Below are 19,616 nucleotides of genomic sequence, written 5' to 3' on the forward strand. Positions count from 1 at the left end.
AATGCAGGACTGTCTAGCACAATCCAGGACATGTGGTCACCATATTACCAGTCATGTTAAACAGTTCATACACTGCATGTGGAAAGCAGCAGTCTTCTATTTCATGTTACGTTTTTACATATAAATCTGTATTGCTAAACTCATCTATTTGCACCAACAAATAGATGGATTTTGCTGTTGATGGGAGAAAATATGATGAATGACTCGTCGATTTTCTCAATATGCTCATACAAATATTTTTGTTATAAATGTGGTTTACATCAATGGAAAGAGTGGTTGATTTAATTTTGCCCGTCCCCCACTCGCACGTGTATGCACACGCACACCACGCCTTCCTTGCCTGAACGTTGGTTAGTAGAGTAGGCTGCCTACCATCGCTGTTCATGTTCTCGTCGTGTTGCTCTCGTAAAGAAGCAGTTGATGGAGCAGATGAGCCAGGATCTACCTTTTTTATTGAACAGGGAATAAAAGTATACACTGCTAACTAACGCACGAAAACCTAACGCTCATCAAGTTCTTTCTACCACAAAGCACGCGTAAAGAAAGAAAATAACTGAAAAAGTGGACACATTTTTGACAGAGTAATTTCAGGTGAGTGAGCAGCGCGCACTTTGGACATATTAAAATGTAAAATGTTAACTACGATATCTCAAGCATTTCCGAATGAAAAACCTAGAAATGTGTTTGGTGTCATTTTGTTGGGTTTCACTACAATTTTAATGGCTTTCTTGATGGACATTCTTCACTGCATGTTGCAGGTTTCGAAAACTTTGTGCCCGCTGTATTCCCACTCGAAGGTTAATTTGAGTTACAATACAAGAATGGTGAATTTCAAAAAGCAATGTAACAATTCCATTTAATGTGAACACATGAAAGTGAACTGTTTTTATAATTGTCTGAGACGTTTGAAAGGATTATAGAATTTGAAAAAATATATACAGGAATCGGATGAAAATAGATGTATTTTCATTAGAATATCGTTAGATTTGATTGCGTATCAAATAACTAATTAATAACGACATTCAAGCCAAAATCCATTAATAATGCATGACTATTGGAAATGACACTGGTCACATCATATTATGACCATGTGCACTTTTCCTTTCCCCAGTCAAAGTTTAAGGCACAGCATCTAATGCTGCAGCATCTCCCTCAGCTCTGCAGGTTATAACAGTCTCACTGTATCCCTGTCACTTTATCCAGCAGATTAATTTATCATATAACACCCTTCTCACTTATCGTCAGAGTGATTCCTCCTCATTCTTTATTCCACATGAAGACTTGCTGCTAATCAGGTTGCACCCCTCCACTTGTTGTTCATATAATGTCATTGTTACCCTCTCAAGTGAATTTACTGTCTAAAAGGAGTCAGATTACTTCTGATACAGCGATACCTCACTGTTGGGTATCAGACAGCACCCTCCGACCCAAAGAGCGTGTCCTCGCATGCTCGTGGATACCAAGCATACGCACGCTTGTGGATGTAACCCACTGTGCAAAAACTGGTTGAATAAACATTGTTTCCACGTCATTTCAACACAAAATCTATGTGATGACGTTAAATCAACTTGGAAAGCTAATTGGATTTGCAAAAAGTCATCAACATAAGTGCATTTCGTATTTTTGTAACCCAACTTTTAATCTAAATCCAATGATATTGTTTACATTTTTGTTAAATTCACATTGAATTCACGTTATTTAACAACTCATCCAAATGTAAATCAAAACTAGACTTTGAACTGACCACTTCCAACACGAGTGTAATGAAACCGGCAAGGAGAGTGAGCTTACCGCAGGGGTATTTGAACCCACAGCCTTCTGTCCCATAGCCCAGTGTGCCATCGACTGTGCCACAATAGCTTTCTTGTGTAGCCTGTTACTCAGTACTTTGTTGAAGCACCTTTTGGCAGCAATTACAGCCTCAAGTCTTCTTGGGTATGACGCTACAAGCTTGGCACACCTGTAGTTGGGGAGTTTCTCCATTCTTCTCTGCAGATCCTCTCAAGCTCTGTCAGGATGGATGGGGAGCGTTGCTGCACAGCTATTTTCAGGTCTCTCCAGAGATGTTCGATCGGGTTCAAGCTCGGGCTCTGGCTGGGCCACTCAAAGACATTCAGAGACTTGTCCCAAAGCCACTCCTGCGTTGTCTTTGCTTAGGGTTGTTGTCCCATTGTCCTTAGACTTCGCCCCAGTCTGAGGTCCTGAGCGCTCTGGATCAGGTTTTCATCAAGGATCTCTCTGTGCTTTACTCCGTTCATCTTTCCCTCGATCCTGACTAGTCTCCCAGTCCCTGCTGCTGGAAAACATCCCTACAGCATGGTGCTGCCACCACCATGCTTCACCGTAGGGATGGTTCCAGGTTTCCTGCAGAAGTGACGCTTAGCATTCAGGTCAAAGAGTTCAATCTTGGTTTCATCAGACCAGAGAATCTTGTTTCTCATGACATGCACTGTCAACTGTTGGACCTTATATAGACAGGTGTGTGCCTTTCCAAATCATGTCCAATCAATTGAATTTACCACAGGTGGTCTCCAATCAAGTTTGTAGAAACATCTCAAGGATGATCAATGTAAACAGGATGCACGTGAGTCAATTTCGAGTCTCCTAGCAAAGGGTCTGAATACTTATGTAAATAAGATATTTTTGAATTTTTATAAATTTGTAACGTAATAAAATGTGGAAAAAGTCAAGGGGTCTTAATACTTTCCAAATGCACTGTATATGCCGTCACAGAGCAGGAACTTTATGACAGTGGTGGGTCAGTGGCTTGGATGGAGCCATTGCTTATCACTAACCCTGTTTAATAGAGTTTCTATTGTTAATATAGTTTTTAATAATAACCCTGTTAATACTAGTTTCTATTGTTACAGCTGTATGGAAAGATGCACCTGGCAATGTAGGAGAATGGTATTTTTTATCCAGGTTTTCAGATCAGAATTTTTCTGGCCTGTCAGAAGAATAGTACATTTGATTTACATCATCTGCCTCTCCTCAGAGTCTTGATCTTTAGTCCTTAATGACGCAGATTATTTTCCTCAGCTTTAGGAAATGCGCACTTGTACAGTGGTTGCTCCACTAAAGTTTTGCCATTATGATGCAGGATTTAGAGGTAATTTGTGGTTTAGTACGGTACCCTGCGTCATCACCTCATTACTCCAGACCAGCACAAGAGGGAGTTAGAGCACTGATTATGCTTTTGGGTCCTACTGTGTGTCTGACAATGAATGGGCGACATAAACCTAAATAGAAACTGATAATTGTGCACGACTTCAGTATTACTAAAACTGTTGTTACACTAAGTTTCTTTTCTTTTCTTAGGATTATTTTGCTCTTACTGTAGTACTGTAGCCCACTCCCGACCATTCACGTTGTACAGCGCCTGTGCGCTTGTACAGTACAATGGTCTAAGACTGTGTTGCTACAGATGCTTGTTCAATACCTGTGCCAGCCTTGACTGGGAGACACATGAGATGACTGTAGGTTTTTGGTTTTTCTCACTCTAAAAACAGAAATAAATCATTCTAAATAACAAACTGGTTTTATTTACAAATTAGTAACAATGTCTCACCCCATGTTCAAGAATGGCCTTTTTCTCGCTCATTTTACGTTATTTGTAAACAAAATCATCTCCAAAATGTTATTTTTTAAACAAAGCAATTATTATTATTATTATTATTCATTTAGAATTGTATAAAAGCCCCTTGGATATTCTCACAGATATATTATTAACGCTGTTATTATCAGGACAATATATATTGGTCTTGGCTCCAGAGTGGCGCACAATGGGGTTGCCTTGCAGTTCTCCAGCTGTATCCACTGAAAGCGCGCAAGGTTCATGAGGGCAGGGGGCACGGGATGGGCCGCACAGAAGACGGACCTACTAGCCCATGGGGAAGGGAGGAGGAGGAAGTGGGGGGGGGGGGTGGACTGCCACCCCGCCGCACTGGGTAGCACAGAAAAACACTTTAAGGGGCATTGCACTAATAATGGCTCTGACTAAGGAAACGTTCCCTCTGTTCTTAGTGCCAGTCTGCACGTTCAAACTTAAACAATTTGACTAATAATGGCATTTTTATGCTTTCATTGATAAAATAATGATAAAAATACTCTTTCAAAATGTTTATTTAGTTATAATTACTATGGGAATAAATATCACTGAATTACAGAAATATTGAAACAAAGTTGTCTAATGAAGGTAAACAAATAGATGCTTACTGGAAAATATTCTTTCAAACACACATGGTCAAGTTGTACAGCGCCATTATGGCTATTAGCAGGTAGCTGGACTATAAACTTGCCTAGAAGGAGGGTAGGGGGAGAATTCTATCGTGAAATGTATTTCTTAGTTAGGTTGGCTGTTTCACAACCGGCCATGATTGGTTGCAATTTCAGGTTAATCCACCAGAAAAGACAAAACAAATAATACAACAAAAAGTATTATTATTATGTATCACATCCAACCGTGAGTGGGAGTCCCATAGGGCAGCGCACAATTGGTCCAGCATTTCTCTCCCTCTAAGAACATAAATAAATGTTTTGGCCTTTACAAATATTATTTTGGCCTTTATTCAGATTACAATCGCTCACGTTATAAAAAAAAAAGAAATAACCTCAAATATTGCTATATATTGTCAAGTTGATGGCACTGTCATATAGCGGCACCTACATAAAGCTGAGTCTCACTCGTTCATGGCTTTGTATCAAAATAAATAAGTACCAACATTCTTTCTGATGGTCTTTAATAAATACATGTTTTGGTTATCCTGACCTGGACACCATGTACAGTATTATAATAGCCCATTATGAGCTATTAGCAGGACAATATACCTTTACCAACACCTCTCTGTATTTTGATACTTTGTGGATGGGGGCTCCCCAGTGGCGCAGCTGTCTAAGTCACTGCATCACAATGCAAAATGTGTCGCAACAGATACCCGTTGTGGCCGCCACCGGAAGACCCATGAGGCAGCTTTTGGTTTTAATTTAGAATCCTCAAATCCTCTATATGTAATTATTGGACGGAGAGTCATGTCATATTTTTCGATATACTGTAAGCCTACCGTAGATGACATGAGTCTCACTATTGTTGAGTAATGTCCTGTTAGTGGTGTATATCTATTTATTTAAAGAGCATATTGAAGTTACAAGCAGTAGGATTTGAAGCAATAGCCTACAACTATTTTAGCACCGTTTTGCGCTTTCTTGGAATATAAACACAATAATATTAATCACATTTAATTAAGCAAACATTTTTCAAATCAGTCCCATATACTATGTTCTTACAAAAAAGGTTTTAAATTCTCTAGTACAGCTACTATTGAAGGCTGTCAAATGCTTCTCAAAGATGCCCTCTGGTGGTCAAACTAGCACTAACTAGCATTAATGGTACCATGCAAGCTGTACCGCAGTACGCTGCAACTTTTAAAGGACGCACCACTGTGGTGTATTTGAGGTATAAAAAGGCATCTAAAGTTTTTGTAATTTCCACTCATCTTCAGACTTGATTTGTCATAACGAAAAATGTACCATTAATTATAATCCACATTTCCTGTTGCTGCAGGATTATTTCCCTGCTGTGAGAAACTGGTCCAATTAAGATAGCGCATCTGTAAGTGTTTTGTGATGAAGATAATGTTTGAAAAACACTTCAATAAAGAGGCGGACTGTTCTGCCTTCTGTTCTGTCCCCTCTGTACATGTAGCATGCTTTGTGTTGGTTTCCATGACGCCTGCGTAGTGGTTGTGTTTTAATGTGTCCAGCCGACATTATGTAACATTCAAGCTTAATGTATCAGACACGAGAGGGGAGAGAGGCTGTTGTTTTTTCCTAATTAACATCGAATGTAAAGGCTATATTTCGGAACTACCAAAATCTCAAGTAGTAGTCTCTAGCAAACCTAGGTGTGAATTACCATTCTATGTAATGATTTTGAAACCCCACCCCCACAACTATCCTATTAAAAGCAGTGTATATGTATTTAGCTTCTTTTTTTTGGCACAGGTCGTTAGGGACTAGACTTCGCACGGTCCACGGATCGACTCCCGCATCAGCTGTTCTCGCTCTCTTTACATATGTCGGCTATATTTTCAACTAACGTTGGGCGGTATTCAGATTTTCATACCTTCATACCGTTCCTTTACCGAACCAGGGTATACGGTATTACTGGCAGTGCCTCTGTACAGACTCAATCAGAGAATATGGAGAGAAGCAATCACTTATTTCCTTTGCTAAATGGCTGTAAGGGAAAATCACATCTCCCCAATGACACCACTTCCAAGGTCAGTTTGATCAATATTCCCATGGGTGACAATTAATGTTCAATTTTGTTTCTGGTGTCCTTTGACAGCTCTTTGGTCTTGGCCATAGTGGAGTTTGGAGTGTGACTGTTTGAGGTTGTGGACAGGTGTCTTTTATACTGATAACAAGTTCAAACAGGTGCCATTAATACAGGTAACGAGTGGAGGACAGAGGAGCCTCTTAAAGAAGAAGTTACAGGTCTGTGAGAGCCAGAAATCTTGCTTGTTTGTAGGTGACCAAATACTTATTTTCCACCATAATTTGCAAATGAATTCATTAAAAATCCTACAATGTGATTTTCTGGATTTGTTTTCTCATTTTGTCTGTCATAGTTGAAGTGTACCTATGATGAAAATTACAGGCCTCTCTCATCTTTTTAAGTGGGAGAACTTGCACAATTGGTGGCTGACTAAATACTTTTTTGCCCCACTGTATATAGTGTTGGTCCCATGTTTCATGACCTGAAATAAAAGATCCCAGAGATTTTACATACTCACAAAAAGTGTATTTTTCTCAAATTTGGTGCACAAATTTGCTTACATCCCTGTTAGTGACCATTTCTCCTTTGCCAACATAACCCCTCCGCCTGATAGGTGTGGCATATCAAGATGCTGATAAACCGTATGATCATTACACAGGTGCACATTGTACTGGGTACAATAAAAGGCCACTCCAAAATGTGCAGTTTTGTCACACAACACAATGCCACAGATGTCTCAAGTTTTGAGGGAGCATGCAATTGGCATGCTGACTGAAGGAATGTCCACCAGAGCTTTTGCCAGAGAATTTTATGTTAATTTCACTACCATAAGCCATCTCCATGTCATTTTAGAGAATTTGGCAGTACGTCCAACCGGCCTCACAACGGCAGACCATGTGTAATCCAGCTTCTTCACTTGCAGGATCGTCTGAGACCAGCCACCCGGACAGCTGATGAAACCGTGGGTTTGCACAATCGAAGAATTTCTGCCCAAGCTGTCATAAACGGTCTCAGGGAAGCTCATCTGTGTGTTCGTTGTCCTCACCAGGGTCTTGACCTGACTGCAGTTCGGCATCGTAACCGACTTCAGTGGGCAAATGCTCACCTTAAATGGCCCCTGGCACGCTGTAGAAGTGTGCTCTTCACGGATGAGTCCTGGTTTCAACTGTACCGGGAACTGTATGGCGTTGTGAGAGCGAGCGTTGTGAACAGAGTGCCCCATGGTGGCAGTGAGGTTATGGTATGGGCAGGCATAAGCCACGAACAACGAACACAATTGCATTTTATGGATGGCAATTTGAATGCACAGAGACCGTGATGAGATCCTGAGGCCCATTGTCGTGCCATTCATGTGCAGCCATCACTTCATGTTTCAGCATGATAATGCACGGCCCCATGTCGCAAGGATCTGTACACAATTCCTGGAAGCTAAAAATGGCCCAGTTCTTCCATGGCCTGCATACTCACCAGACATGTCAGCCATTGAGGATGTTTGGGAGGCTCTGGGTTGACCTGTACGACAGCGTGTTCCAGTTCCCGCCAATATCCAGCAACTTCGCACAGCCATTGAAGAGGAGTGGGACAACATTCCACAAGCCACAATTCTATGCGAAGGAGATGTCGCACTGCATGAGGCAAATGATTGTCACACCAGATACTGACTGCTTTTCTGATCCATGCCCCTACTTTTTTTAAGGTCTCTGTGACCAACAGATGCATATCGGTATTACCAGTCATGTGAAATCGATAGATTAGGGCCTAATTAATTCATTTCAATTGACTGATTTCCTTATATGAACTGTAACTCAGTAAAATCTTTGAAATTGCATGTGGTGTTTATTTTTGTTCACTGTACAAAAAGTTCCAAGTTTAAGGGGAACTTCAAATGATGGCAATTTATATTTCATTCCAGCTTAAACATGCTGTATTTTGCTTACAGTGCATTCGGAAAGTATTCAGAGCCCTTGACTTTTTCCACATTTTGTTACGTTACAGCCTTATTCTAAAATGGATTAAATAGTTTTTTCCCTCAATCTACACACAATACTCCATAATGACAAAGCACATTTATTAAAAATATTAAATTGAAATATCACATTTTGCATAAGTATTCAGACCCTTCACTCAGTACTTTGTTGAAGTGCCTTTGGCAGCGATTACAGCTTCTTGTGTATGATGCTACAAGCTTGGCACCTGTATTTAGGGAGTTTCTCACATTCTTTTCTGCAGATCCTCTCTGCACAGCTATTTTCAGGTCTCTCGAGAGAAGTTAGATTGGGTTCAAGTCTGGGCACTGGCTGGGCCACTCAAGGACATTGAGACTTGTCCCGAAGAGACTGCTTCGTTGTCTTGGCTGTGTGCTTAGGGTTGTTGTCCTGTTGGAAGGTAAACTTTCGCCCCAGTCTGATGTCCTGAGCGCTCTGGAGGTTTTCATCAAGGATCTCTTTGTACTTTGCTCTGTTCATATTTCCCTCGATCTTGACGAGTCTACCAGTCCCTGCCACTGAAAAACATCCCCACAGTGTGATGGTGCCACCACCATGCTTCACCTTAGGAATGGTGCCAGGTTTCCTCCAGACGTGACGTTTGGCATTCGGGAAAAGAGTTCAATCTTGGTTTCATCAGACCAGAGAATCTTGTTTCTCATGGTCTGAGAGTCCTTTAGGTGCCTTAAGGAAAACTCCAAGCGGGCTGTCATGTCCCTTTTACTGAGGAGTGGCTTCCATATGGCCACTACCATAAAGGCCTGATTGGTGGAGAGCTGCAGAGATCATTCTCCCACTGGAAGATTCTCCCATCTGCACAGAGGAATTCTGGAGCTCTGTCAGCGTGACCATCAGGTTCTTGGTCACCTCCATGACCAAGGCCCTTCTCCCCTGATTGCTCAGTTTGGCCGGGCGGCTAGCTCTAAGAAATCTTTGTGGTTCCAAACTTCTTCCATTTAAGAATGATGGAGGCCACTGTCTTCTTAGGTACCTTCAATGCTACAGACATTTTTTGCTACAGATCTGTGCCCCGACACAGTCCTGTCTCGGAGGTTTACGGATAATTCCTTTAATATGGCTTGGTTTTTGCTCTGACATGCACTGTCAACTGTTGAACCTTTATATAGACAGGTTGAATTTACCACAGGTGGACTTCAATCAAGTTGTAGAAACATCTGAAGGACGATCAATGGAAGCAGGTTGCACCTGAGCTCCATTTCGAGTCTCAAGTCTCATAGCAAAGTGTCTGAATACTTATGTAAAAACTTTTTTTTATACATTTGCAAAGAATTCTGACAACCTGTTTTCACTAGGTTGATGAGGGGGGAAAAATAATTTTGTACATTTTTGAATTAAGCTGTAACTTTAAAAAAATTGGAAAATGCTTTCCGAATGCACTGTATGTAAATCTTCAACTAGTCATTGATTGCCATTGGATAACTACAGAGAGCTGTGAAAGACTACAGACAACTATCAGTTTACCTTCCATGAACCTTGGAACCTGGTCTGTTAATAAGGTTAAACAACAATAGCTAATTATGGCCTGGTTTTACAGTTAAGTGTTTACATTCATAGAAATAACAGTGAACAAGAAAAAATTGTTCACGTCATGCTTCATGTGCTTGTAGATAAAAATGCATTTTAAATTGGGTTGTAGCTGATGAGTACTCACTATTCAATCTATTTGAAGGTACTAAAATCATTCCATGAAGGATCTCCTATTTTGATCTTTTGATGCGAGACCAAAAATGTTTTTGTATTGCATCCAAAAACCCAGTGAGGCGTGCATGACGAGACTAGCCAACCACTAAATTTAGCTCTGTTCCTGTACAACACAGTGTGGACGGGCAATGCGTCTATCCCCCCTCCTCACTGTACCCCTGACGCTTATGTAGGACTTGGTAACCATGGCAACAAACGACATCAGAACAGAATGGTCAGATCAGGCGGTAAAGCGTGACGAAGAGGGAATAAAGATCTCTGACTTAAAACAATAAGTCAGAAGCTTCTATACTGTCAACAGCAGATCAAACAGATAAAGAGGAGCTTCACACACCTGCTTGATGCAGAGATCTCTCACTGTTCTCTTCTCACCAGTGATTTCATGCCGTTTTAGGATTTCCTTGCTGTTGTGTAATGATCAAACGTGTTTGGTTTTCTGTTGTCCTAGATGCTGATGGTACCAATCTATGTTTTTGTTTTATACTAAATCTAGTGTGCATTGAGGTTGATTTAATCAAAGTCCACCAAGTGGGGGGTGAAATACACGGCGATGGTCATAGCGTTCTGAAAGGCAACGTCTGTTTCCTAGCTTGGTGTTGTGCATGACCATCTGTTCCCTGTCACCAGTGCTTCACAAGAATTAACCTTTGAAAGTTCCAAGCTCATGACAGGAATCAGGGGCATGTCTGTGGCTGGTGGCCAGGCACCGACCTGCGTCACACCTGGGAGAAGAATTGACATTTTAGTCATTTAGCAGATACTTTTATGAGGAGCAACTTATATGAGCAATTCGGGTTAAGTGCCTTGCTCAGAGGCACATCGACACATTTTTCACCTAGTTGGCTCGGGGATTCAAACCAGTGACCTTTCAGTTACTGGCCCAGTGCTCTTAACCGCTAAGCTACCTGGTTATTGTATGATACTTATAGTAGTATTATGAGGCTGAATATTACACTGAAAGAAAATATAAATGCAACAATTTCAAAAATGTATAAGGAAATCAGTCAATTTCAATAAATTCATTAGGCCCTAATCTATGGATTTCACATGACTGGGAATACAGATATTCATCTGTTGGTCACAGAGACCTTAAAAAAAAGGTAGGGGCGTGGATCAGAAAAACAGTCAGTATCCGGTGTCACCACCATTTTCCTCATACAGTGCAACACATCTCCTTCGCATCGAGTTGATCAGGCTGTTGATTGTGGCATGTGGAATGTTGTCCCACTCCTCTTCAATGGCTGTGCAAAGTTGCTGGATATTGGCGGGAACTGGGACACGCTGTCATATACATTGATCCCAAACATACTCAATAGGTGACATGTTTGTTGACTATGCAGGCCATGGAAGAACTGGGACATTTTCAGCTTCCAGGAATTGTGTACAGATCCTTGTGACATGGGGCCGTGCATTATCATGCTGAAACATGAGGTGATGGCTGTGGATGAATAGCACGACAATCGGCCTCAGGATCTCGTCACGGTATCTCTGTGCATTGACGGCCCGGTATCACTGCCCATACCATAACCCCACCACCACCATGGGGCACTCTCTTCACAATGTTGACGTCCGCAAACCGCTCACCCACACGACGCCATACACTCTGTCTGTCATCTGCCCGGGACAGTTGAAACCAGGATTAATTCATGAAGAGCGCACTTTTCCAGCATGCCAGTGGCCATTGAAGGTGAGTATTTGCCCGCTGAAGTCTGTTATGATTGCAAAATGCAGTCAGGTCTAGACCCTGGTGAGGACAAAGAACAAGCAGATGAGCTTCCTTGAGACACTGACAGTTTGTGCAGAAATTCTTCGATTGTGCAAACCCACAGGTTCATCAGCTGTCCGGTTGGCTGGTCTCAAACGATCCCGCAGGTGAAGAACCCGGATGTGGAGGTCCTGGCGTGGTTACACGGGAGGGCAGTTGGATGTACTGCCAAATTATCAAAAAATATGTTGGAGGTGGCTTATGGTAGAGTAACATTCCATTATCTGGCAAGAGCTCTGGTGGACATTCCTGTATTCAGTGTGCCAGTTGCAGGCTCCTTCAACCTGAGACATCTGTGGAATTGTGTTGTGCAACACAACTGCACATTTTAGAGTGGCCTTTTATAGTTCCCAGCACAAGGTGAACCTGTGTAATGATCATGCTGTTTAATCAGCTTCTTGATATGCCACACCTGTCAGGTCGATGGATTAACTTGGCAAAAGATAAATAAATGCTCACTATAACTGTCACGATTATCTAAAGTAGAACCCAGAAGCAGACCAGGACAAGGAGAGTAAGACGAAGGTGAGTATTTATTTACAAGTGTAAATGTAGTGATAGAAAAATCCAAGTAGCGGAGCGGGCAGCGGAGGTGAGTTGATGGAATTGAGTAAGCAGATCCAAGGAAGTAACTGAAGTCACCGACGACCAGGTAGGGATGGGATGAGTGTTCCGGGTGAATGACTGTAGACAGAAAAAACGGAGGTAAGTTCAAGGCAAGCAAGACGTACAAAACAAACTCTATCAAACTGGAGGCTGATACGCTGGCACAACATACTGTTCATGGCTAACGATCCGGCAGGGAATGGATGTCAGGTCAGAGCTTATGAAGTGGAGGGGTGATGATCAGGACCAGGTGTGCAGATAGCTGATGGGATACAGGTGCGGGTAATCAGAGATCTCCCAACTAGCTATGTCGCCCGGCATCCAGACAGGGTGCGTTCCAGGACACCGGAAAAACACTCCAGGACAGAACACAGGCAAAAACAGACTCAGGAAGCGGGATTCGTGACAATAACAGGGATGTAAACAAATGTGTGCAACATTTTATTTTTTAAATACATTTTTTTGTGCATATGGAAGATTTCTGATATCTTTTATTTCAGCTCATGAAACATAGGACCAACACTTTACATGTTGTGTTTTATATTTTTGTTCAGTGTACGAAATGAGCTATGGAAACCACTAGGGATGCACAATATTTCGGTGAGCATATCAGAATCGGATGATATTAGCTAAAAATGGCAACATTGGCATCGGCCCGATTGTCTAGTTTAACGACGATGTGCAAAACCGATGTCAAAGCTGACGTGCATACCTATATAACGTAAGTAGATGACGTAATGACGCCGCGAAAAATACACACTACAACAGAACAAAACCAGAAAAATACTAAGCTCACTCTTCCAACAACTAAACAAGTTCAAGTCGAGCACTCATTTGAAAGAGTAAGACATTTTCAGCTGGACAACTCAAAGGCGAAATCCATTAACGGCAAGATAATGGAATTCATTGCCCTTGACAATCAACCGTTCTCTGTCGTGGATGAAGTTGGCTTTCACCGACTGATCGAGCACCTCAAGCCCAGGTACACACTACCAAGTAGGCGCTATTTTTCAGATGTTGTACACAGTATTGTTGAAATGCACATCTATGAGCTAGTTGCTATGGGCGTCACTGCTATTAGCGTCACGACTGATATTTGGACCAGCGATGTCAGCCCCATGAGCATGCTGAGTCGGACAGCACAGTGGGTCGACGAGGATTTTGTACTGACGAAAGCCATATTGCATGGTCAAGAATGTGCTGGTTCTCATTCCGCTGCTGCCTTTTCAATGGCATTTGACAACCTGTTTGAAACTTGGAAACATGAACACACTCCTAGTGCCATTTGAACAACTGACTTGAGAAATAAGCTAATCAACTGCATCTGCAGCAAACGTAATACCCTCTGTCATGGCATTGAAACTCCTGCTCAACAAAACTGCCGACACAGACGGTGGGGTTAAAACTTATTAAAGAACTTGAGGCTGTGAACAAGCGATGGAAATGGACACAGTGACAGTGCGCACCGAGGAAGAGAGGCCACAAACAGACAGCTGAAACTTCACTGCTTGACATGTATGATGAAATCCTGGTTGAGACTGAGCTAATGAACAACGAAACAGCAAGTAAGTGAAAGAAATAGGTTTTGATTATGTTTTACTGGTAATGGGGACATACGTAAATGCCAACAAAATAACTTTTTGGTCAGTGTGTGTTTGTGTGTAACCTTTATTTAACTAGGCAAGTCAGCTAAGAACAAATTCCATGTCACGATACAACAGGAATACAGCAGGATAGAATGTGAAGACAAATTTTTACTTTCAATCATTAGCGGGCATTAGAATCTATGTTCCTTTATTCTTCCTTTCTTTGTTGGACGACAACAGGACATAATGAGGACTACATGAAATATGTCTTGTATTTAATGGACATTAAAAAAAGGACTTGTCTTGCGTAATATTTAGGTTGTTTTCTCTATTTTTCCCCCATTTTTTTCGAACAATTGAATCCAATGAACTGAGCAGGCTGGGCTGACATGCTTATAGTCTTGCTAGGACTTTCAAATATGAGCATGCATTTATAAGATTGTACCGTTTTATTATTTCTATTAATATGATCTATTATTGTTACTATTTTTTTTTTTCGGACTGTTTTCCATGTTACTTACTTCCATCCTCATAGGTATTTATGTTATCATGGGACTGCCCATATTTCCCTCTGGCCAATGCCAATTGGCGGCCAAGGGTTTGCCTTCGGACGCAAAGGTGCGTCATGAGTCAGGGAGATGGTCTGATGGTCTTAGTGACAACAGACCTAGATATGGGGGGAGGTTTTAGTGGGTGGAATATTAGGACAATTGGAGGTTTACAAAGTTGCAGCTACAGTATGCTTAACAGTGCAAATTATTATGGTACAGCTATGTTTTGTCTTTGGCATCATTAAAACTGAAGAATTAATCTTTATCAAAAATTCTCTGTAATTATTATTATTACGTGATTAAACTACCAAATCGTGTAACTGTAATTAACTAGGAAGTCGGGGCACCAAGGAAAATATTTAGATTACTAAGTTCTAATTTTCCTAATATAACTTTCAGATATTTTAATATCTGATCACTTAGTCTTCTGATTAATGAATTCTTCTTTACCTCACGTTAGTCTCATTCCAAACGTCGTAAATTGTTGGTTATCTGCACGAACCCAGTCTTCACTATGAGTCATCCATACATCAATTGTCTTAAAATCATTTATTTACTAACTAAGTACTCACAGAAATGCATAACAAACAAGATAAGGTTACAAAGAAATGATAGGGGGATGTGCCCTAGTGAGCTAAACCGGTATGGCGGCTTGTTAGACAGAGTGATAATTATAACAATTGAAATGCTAATCCTTTGCACATGAACGCTCACTCATTCGGGAACAATTGCAATCAATATATATATTTACGCTCAGTGTGTCGTCGGGATCTCTGTTAAAGTTAGTTTCTGTTGGAGAGTCTGTCCGCCCTCTCTCTGTCGTGGTTAGAATGGATAGTTCAGAGTGACATTCATTCATGTAGATGTTTCGGCGGTTGTCGGTCTTCGCGTTCAATGATACCGAATTCCTAGCTGCAGACTAGTAATTAATATCAAAGACTTGTTCTTATTCTGTCGGTATCGATAGTCTAAGAGTTTAACCATGTGGTATGGTTAAAAAATTCTGCCATCTACTCAAGCCTTAGGTTTATGGTCTCTACTCAAACCTTGGCCCTCTCGTGGTAAGCTGGTCTGCAACCTTTAGCCATCTCGTAATTGAGGTAAGCTCGGTCTCCTCTCAAACCTTGGCCCTTTCGTTATCGAGGTAAGCTGGTCTGGTGATAGAAAACCCGGGTGGGGGTTTCATTCGGAAGAGCAGAAAAGGGCCTGTCCCATGGTGCCAGACCATAACTGTGCTCATGGGTGGTGCTCTGATTTAGTTAAACTCCAAAGGGAATTGGAGTTTCCTTCATTAAACAGTCCAAAATCACATTACACAATTTCACAAACAGTATCATCCTCACTCATTCATCTTATACAACAATTAGATGTAAGCCTCATAGCTGAGGCTATTGTATAAACAGCGTTATGGTAATGTGGCTGTATTGTCTCTCATGAGTTTCACAAAATTGTACCAAACGGACCAATTCGTACCTGGATTCTTCACCGATCTTTTATACAGTCTCCAGAAAATAAATATTGTTCGGACCTCAAGTTCTGTGAGGTTGAAGAAATTCCTTTGTTCTCTCTATGAAAACTCACTCTCTCTCTATACTGTGGCATGAGGAGATAATCTCCTCCAGGAATTTACGACCTCTCTGACCACAGAAGCCTGGGTGTAGGAGACAGGGAGGTAGGGGGATAGTGCATAGAAAAGGTGCTCGCTGTACCCAAAGAGGGCAACGTCATGACAGCTATATGGACACTTAATCATCATGGTGCTTTTTAATGGTAAGTTTACAAACATTGGTTGTGGTAAGTGTAATTTAAACTTGGGTTTTTGTATTTATTATGGATCCCAAAGCAGCAGCTTCTCTTCCTGGGGTCCAGCAAAATTAAGGCAGTTTATACCATTTTAAAAACATTACAATACATTCACAGATTTCACAACACACTGTGTTCCTTCAGGCCCCTACTCCACCACTACCACATACAGTGGGGCAAAAAAAGTATTTAGTCAGCCACCAATTGTGCAAGTTCTCCCACTTAAAAAGATGAGAGAGGCCTGTAATTTTCATTATAGGTACACTTCAACTATGACAGACAAAATGAGAAAACAAATCCAGAAAATCACATTGTAGGGTTTTTAATGAATTTATTTGCAAATTATGGTGGAAAATAAGTATTTGGTCACCTACAAACAAGCAAGATTTCTGGCTCTCACAGACCTGTAACTTCTTCTTTAAGAGGCTCCTCTGTCCTCCACTCGTTACCTGTATTAATGGCACCTGTTTGAACTTGTTATCAGTATAAAAGACACCTGTCCACAACCTCAAAAAGTCACACTCCAAACTCCACTATGGCCAAAAAAAACACCCCCCGTGTGGTTCTGGGATTTTTGCTCACCGTTCTTGTGATCATTTTGACCCCACGGGTGAGATCTTGCGTGGAGCCCCAGATCGAGGGAGATTATCAGTGGTCGTGTATGTCTTCCATTTCCTAATAATTGCCCCCACAGTTGATTTCTTCAAACCAAGCTGCTCACCTATTGCAGATTCAGTCTTCCCAGCCTGGTGCAGGTCTACAATTTTGTTTCTGGTGTCCTTTGACAGCTCTTTGGTCTTGGCCATAGTGGAGTTTGGAGTGTGACTTTTTGAGGTTGTGGACAGGTGTCTTTTATACTGATAACAAGTTCAAACAGGTGCCATTGTGAATGACCTAGTGAATGACCTGCAGAGAGCTGGGACCAAAGTAACAAAGCCTACCATCAGTAACACACTACGCCGCCAGGGACTCAAATCCTGCAGTGCCAGACGTGTCCCCCTGCTTAAGCCAGTACATGTCCAGGCCCGTCTGAAGTTTGCTAGAGAGAATTTGGATGATCCAGAAGAAGATTGGGAGAATGTCATATGGTCAGATGAAACCAAAATAGAACTTTTTGGTAAAAACTCAACTCGTCGTGTTTGGAGGACAAAGAATGCTGAGTTGCATCCAAAGAACACCATACCTACTGTGAAGCATGGGGGTGGAAACATCATGCTTTGGGGCTGTTTTTCTGCAAAGGGACCAGGACGACTGATCCGTGTAAAGGAAAGAATGAATGGGGACATGTATTGTGAGATTTTGAGTGAAAACCTCCTTCCATCAGCAAGGGCATTGAAGATGAAACGTGGCTGGGTCTTTCAGCATGACAATGATCCCAAACACACCGCCCGGGCAACGAAGGAGTGGCTTCGTAAGAAGCATTTCAAGGTCCTGGAGTGGCCTAGCCAGTCTCCAGATCTCAACCCCATAGAAAATCTTTGGAGGGAGTTGAAAGTCCGTGTTGCCCAGCAACAGCCCCAAAACATCACTGCTCTAGAGGAGATCTGCATGGAGGAATGGGCCAAAATACCAGCAACAGTGTGTGAAAACCTTGTGAAGACTTACAGAAAACGTTTGACCTCTGTCATTGCCAACAAAGGGTATATAACAAAGTATTGAGAAACTTTTGTTATTGACCAAATACTTATTTTCCACCATAATTTGCAAATAAATTCATAAAAAATCCTACAATGTGATTTTCTGGATTTGTTTTCTCATTTTGTCTGTCATAGTTGAAGTGTACCTATGATGAAAATTACAGGCCTCTCTCATCTTTTTAAGTGGGAGAACTTGCACAATTGGTGGCTGACTAAATACTTTTTTGCCCCACTGTATCTACAGTACTAAATCCATGTGTATGTATAGTGCGTATGTTATCGTGTGTGTATGCATGTGTCCGTGCCACTGTTTGTTGCTTCACAGTTCCCGCTGTTCCATAAGGTGTTTTTTTATCTGTTTTTTAAATCTAGTTTTACTGCTTGCGTCAGTTACTTGATGTGGAATAGAGTTCCATGTAGTCATGGCTCTATGTAGTACTGTGTGCGTCCCATAGTCTGTTCTGGACATGGGGACTGTGAAGAGAACTTTTGTGGCATGTCTTGTGGGGTATGCATGGGTGTCCGAGCTGTGTGCCAGTAGTTTAGACAGACAGCTCGGTGCATTCAGCATGTCAAAACCTCTCATAAATAAAAGTAGTGATGAAGTCAATCTCTCCTCCACTTTCAGCCAGGAGAGCTTGACATGCATATTATTAATATTAGCTCTCTGTATACATCCAAGGGCCAGCTGTACTGCCCTGTTCTGAGCCAGGGCAGCACGGCACCTGACCACACGACTGAACAGTTGTCAAGATGTGACAAAACTAGGGCCTGTAGGACCTGCCTTGTTGATAGTGTTGTTAAGAAGGCAGAGCATCGCTTTATTATGGACAGACTTCTCCCCATTTTAGCTACTACTGCATCATTTATGTTTTGACAATGACAGTTTACAATCTAGGGTTACTCCAAGCAGTTTAGTCATCTCAAATTGCTCAATTTCCACATTATTTATTAAAAGATTTAGTTGAGGTTTAGGGTTTAGTGAGTCTTTTGTTCCAAATACATTGCTTTTAGTTTTAGAAATAGTTAGGGATAATTTATTCCTTGCCACCCACTCTGAAACTAATTGCAGCTCATTGTTGAGTGTTGCAGTCATTTCAGTCACTGTAGTAGCTGACGTGTATACTGTTGAGTAATCCGCATACATAGACACTCTGGCTTTACTCAGTCAGTGGCATGTTGTTAGTAAAAAAATTAAAACGCAAGGGGCCTAAACGGCTACCCTGGGGAATTCCTGATTCTAACTGGATTATATTTTAGAGGCTTCCATTAAAGAACACCCTCTGTGTTCTGTTAGACAAGTAACTATTTATCCACATTATAGCAGGGGGTGTAAAGCCATAACACAAGTTTTTCCAGCAGCAGACTGATCGATAATGTCAAAAGCTGCACTGAAGTCTAACAAGACAGCCCCCGCAATCATTTTATCATGAATTTCTCTCAGCCAGTCATTTGTGTAAGTGCTGTGCTTGTTGAGTGTCCTTCCCTATAAGGTTGCTGAAATTCTGTTGTCAATTAGTTTACTATGAAAACAGCATTGTATCTGGTCAAACACAATTTTTTCCAGAAGTTTACTAAGCGTTGGTAACAGGCTGATTGATTGTTATTGTAAGTGGGAAAATAAGTATAGCAAGTTATAATTGTAATGGCTTAGCAGATCATAAAAAATATAAAAAAAATCATG

At 41.4% G+C, this 19,616-nt stretch overlaps 1 protein-coding gene and 1 long non-coding RNA gene across 3 annotated transcripts in view; one reads left to right on the plus strand and one right to left on the minus strand.

Moving 5' to 3' along the window:
* The first annotated feature begins 272 nt into the window (after positions 1-272).
* Positions 273-19,616, plus strand: part of LOC139554847 (caM kinase-like vesicle-associated protein) — a 40,697-nt gene continuing 21,353 nt past the window's right edge. The window contains exon 1 of one of the 2 annotated variants that reach the window (XM_071368028.1): positions 273-591. The gene's annotated coding sequence lies outside the window, so the exon portion shown is untranslated. The remainder of the gene's footprint in view (positions 592-19,616) is intronic. The other variant, XM_071368049.1, reaches the window with a different exon arrangement.
* LOC139550709 (uncharacterized) lies at positions 12,265-12,720 on the minus strand. The gene is made up of 2 exons (XR_011670116.1): positions 12,528-12,720; positions 12,265-12,433 (listed from the first exon to the last, which is right to left on the minus strand). It is a non-coding gene; the product is annotated as an uncharacterized lncRNA (long non-coding RNA).

This window comes from Salvelinus alpinus, chromosome 2, assembly GCF_045679555.1.
Source record: "Salvelinus alpinus chromosome 2, SLU_Salpinus.1, whole genome shotgun sequence".
NCBI lineage: Eukaryota > Metazoa > Chordata > Actinopteri > Salmoniformes > Salmonidae > Salvelinus > Salvelinus alpinus.